Consider the following 3,981-nt stretch of genomic DNA (forward strand, 5'->3'; position numbering starts at 1 on the left):
CTTCCTGACCCAGGGATCGAACCTGGGTCTCCTGCTTTGGAGTCAGACGCTTTAACCTCTGAGCCACCAGGGAAGCCAAAATATTATAGTATTATAAACTAATAGTGTACTTATAGTATTGGAGTTATAAGATGGATCTGATCTACAAATACTTTTTCCCAGTCTATATTTTGACTTTTCTTAATAACCTTTTGAAAAACAGAAGTTTTTAATTTTAATGAAGTCCCATTTCCATTTTTCTCTTTAATGGGTCATGTTTTGCTGTTTTATCTAAGAAATTCAACCCAAGGTCATAGATTTTCTCTTGTATTTTCTCCTAGAAGTTGTATAGATTTAGGATTTTCAGTTAGGTCTATGATCCGTTTTGAGCATAACATTTTGTCTGGTGTGAGGTGTGGGCCCAAGTTTTGTTCTGTGTGCATGTGTGTGCTTAGTCACTCAAGTCCTGTCCAACTCTTTGTGACCCCATGGACTGTAGCCCACGAGGCTCCTCTGTCCGTGAGATTTTCTAGGCAAGAATACTGGAGTGTGTTGCCATGCCCTCCTCCAGGGGATCTTCCCGACCCAGAGTTGAAACCAGAGTCTCTTGCACTTCGGGCAGATTCTTTACCACTGGGCCATCTTCGGAAGCCTGTATGCATATGGCTATCCAATTGTTCTAGCACCATTTGTTGAAAAGATGCTAATGCTTTCTCCACTGAATTGCCTTTGTACCTTTGTGGAAAATCTGCTGATTAATTATCTATGTATGTGCCTTTCTGGATATTTTCCATTGATATACTTTTATCTATTGTGATACCACACTATCTTGATTACTGTTGCCTTATAATAAAAACCAGGTAGTGTAGTCCTCCAGTTTTTTCTTTTTGCTATATTCACTATTTTGTTCTATTTTTTTAGATTACACACATAAGTGATATTATATAGTTCTTTCTTTATAAAGAACGTTTTGGTTATCCTAGATCTTTGAGTTTCTGTATGACTTAGAATCATCTCATCAATTTCTACAATAAAGGCTGTTAACGATTTTGATTGTCATAATATTGAATCTGTAATCATTTTGACAATATTGTCTTCTGATCTATGAACACAATGTATCTCTCCACTTATCTGGGTCTTATTTATCTCAGCAATATTTTTTTAATTTTGGGGTAACATTTTTACCAGATTTGTCCCTAAGTATTTCATATTTTTTGGTATTTTTGTGAATGGTGTTTTTCTGATGATTTCTTGGTAGTATATGGAGTACAATTGATTGTCCTATATTGATCTATCCTACAACTTTAACAAAGCAGATTTCTCTCAATAATGTGAGTGGGCCTTATTCAATCAGTTGATGGCTTGAACAGAAGAAGAAGGAATTCTCAAGCAGATGGCCTTCAGATTTGAACTGGAGCGTTGGCTCTTCCTGTTCTCCAGTCTGACAGCCTTCAAATTTGAGCTGTGACTGTTATGCCCAAGTCGCGAAATCTCCCAATGACCACCAGGGAGCTGATATCCGATGCAAAAGCAAGAGAGTTTTTATTACCAAGCTCGAGCTGGGGCTCCCACTGATACCGACGCTGCGGCTATAGGGAAGAGCCCCGGGTTTTGGATTACATTGCTTATACAGGGAGTATACATGGAAAAAAATGATTTCTAGGTAGGGGAACGTCTGATTGGTCACTTTCTTTCGAAGGGTTGTGTGTTGGTTCTTGATTGGTCCCTATCGTCTAGGTAGACCACAAGTTCCTGAGGGTTAAATCAGGAGATTTTGGTCTGGGGTCCAATTGGCTCGTGGGCGGTGGGGTGAGGTCAAGGGATTTCCAAAGGCTCTTGGATTTCCAAAGGCTCTTTTCCCGGAACCTTACTAAATGGAGTTTTTCTGTTAACAAAATGGAGTAGCTTAGATTCTTCAGTGACATCTGTTCAAGAGTTTCCTCCTGATAATTATAAGGATTAATACACACAAAGCACTTAAAGCAGTACACAGTACAGTCAGTAAATGTATGCTGCTGCTAAGTTCTACCATCATCATTACCACTGTTATCAATATAACTGCTGTCTTTAGTACCCACTCACCCTCCAAGACCCGCCCTATTCCACAAGGACAATGGCACATTTAATCTTCCTCTTTAACACCTGTCAACGGGATCAACTAATAATTTGTAAACCTCAGTTCCAAGTAAAAATGCAGGCCCCTGTTAAATGAATAATTTCAAGATGGCAGTAGCAGAACAGTTAAGTCAATTATGGGGCCCTATTCAACTACTCGGGCCTCCCTAGTGGCTCAGTGGTAAAGAATCCACCTGCTAATGCTAATGCTAATGGGTTCAATCCCTGGCTCAGGAGGATCTCCTGGAGAAGGAAATGGCAACCCACTCTAGTGTTCTTGCCTGGAAAATCTCATGGATAGAGGAGCCTGGCCGGCTACAGTCCATGGGGTCATAAAAGAGTGGGACACAACTTAGCAGCTAGACAACAATAAATTCAACCACACAGATGACACATCCATAAAGCTAGCCCTGCCTGCCAGCATCAGAGATGATCTCCTATCCAAGATGATTAATTCCTACTTCTTGAGCTTCCCATTAAAAACCTGCACTTCTACTTAATTTCCACAATATTCTCACCTAATTCAGGCATTTAAAAATATATTCAGGATGCGGAACTTCCTGGTGGTTTACAGGTTAGGACTCGCACTCCCACTGCAGGGGGTATACGGTCCATCCCCATGGGGGAGATAAGATTCCACATGCTGTGGCAGCCAAAAAAAATACAAGAATACCTTAAGAGATGTTGCTTTAAACCTTATCCAGAGCAGTTAGCAAACCCAGAGAGAAAAAGAGGATGGGCTGTTGCTACTTCAGTCACTCAACAGATAGTCACTGAATACAGCCCATAACTCAGGTTCTGAGTGATATCTACCAATAAGCAGAATATTCATGTAAGTTCTGAAGAGTTTAAAAATGTTCGAAGTTTCACTTAAGCAATTCATAATACAAATCAATATTTCTGTATTTACTCATGAAAGCCCTTTTTTGAATCCTAGAATGAAGACAGAAACAGTAGAGCTTCCACCATTTCCCAGCTCGTATATTAATCAATGAGTGACAAAAAAAACCTGCTGTAAACCACTGAGATTTTGGACTCATCTAGTACGACAGCATAACCTATGGAAAGCTAATTCAGCAGCCATGTCTCCCATCATGTAAACTAGAGAAACAGCAAAGCCTATTTTCATGCAGAGTTAATGAAGTCCTTATACAAAAACCAGTGATAACTTGAGAACTAATGAAAGAAACACGAGGGGCAAAGTCATCAAGAAATGGTTAGCCCAGAAGGTTGAAAGGAGGAAGTCATACATGAATGCCATCTACTCTTAGACTTCGAACATTCATATTTCTATACATTAAAAGTAAAGCAGAGAACAGCTTATGTAAAGTTTCACATTTTACGAAACCCTTTTACAATCACCGTCATTTCACATATTGAGGCCCAATATGGTACAGTGCCCAGGAGTCCCAAGTTTTGACTGTAAAGTGTCTTCTTTTAATTACTTGGTAATTAATGCAAAGCACTGTTTTTAATCATAATAAAATGTTGGGTGGAAAGGCCCGGATAGCTCTAACAAGCATAAAATCCGCACCTACACAGCGCCGAGGACTTCAACTCGCAAGCACCGCCCTACACGGCCATCACCGAACAGTCAGCAGGACGAAAGCTTACGTCAGCAGAGTGCTTCCCCTCCCAGCCTTTTCATCCTCCACCCTTCCCGAAAGGCCAACTGGCAAGCAGAAGAACCAACGAGAGGAGCGCGAACGTGACTGGACGGCCGGGCATCACGTGATAACCACAGGGCGAGGGATTTGGCTCTGAGCAGACGGAAGCACAGCGCTGAGGATGGGGCTGGCCTAGTGTGGGAGGGGGAATTGGAAGCTTGGGGGAGGAGCCTGTGCACCAGCCACTGTCCGAGTTCTGCCGGCAATCGAGTCCGAGTGT

At 41.4% G+C, this 3,981-nt stretch overlaps 1 non-coding gene across 1 annotated transcript; it reads right to left on the bottom strand.

Moving 5' to 3' along the window:
- TRNAW-CCA (transfer RNA tryptophan (anticodon CCA)) lies at positions 1–73 on the bottom strand. The gene has a single exon. It is a non-coding gene; the product is annotated as a tRNA-Trp (tRNA).
- Positions 74–3,981: the final 3,908 nt, after the last annotated feature.

This window comes from Budorcas taxicolor, chromosome 5 (genome assembly GCF_023091745.1).
Source record: "Budorcas taxicolor isolate Tak-1 chromosome 5, Takin1.1, whole genome shotgun sequence".
Taxonomy (NCBI): domain Eukaryota; kingdom Metazoa; phylum Chordata; class Mammalia; order Artiodactyla; family Bovidae; genus Budorcas; species Budorcas taxicolor.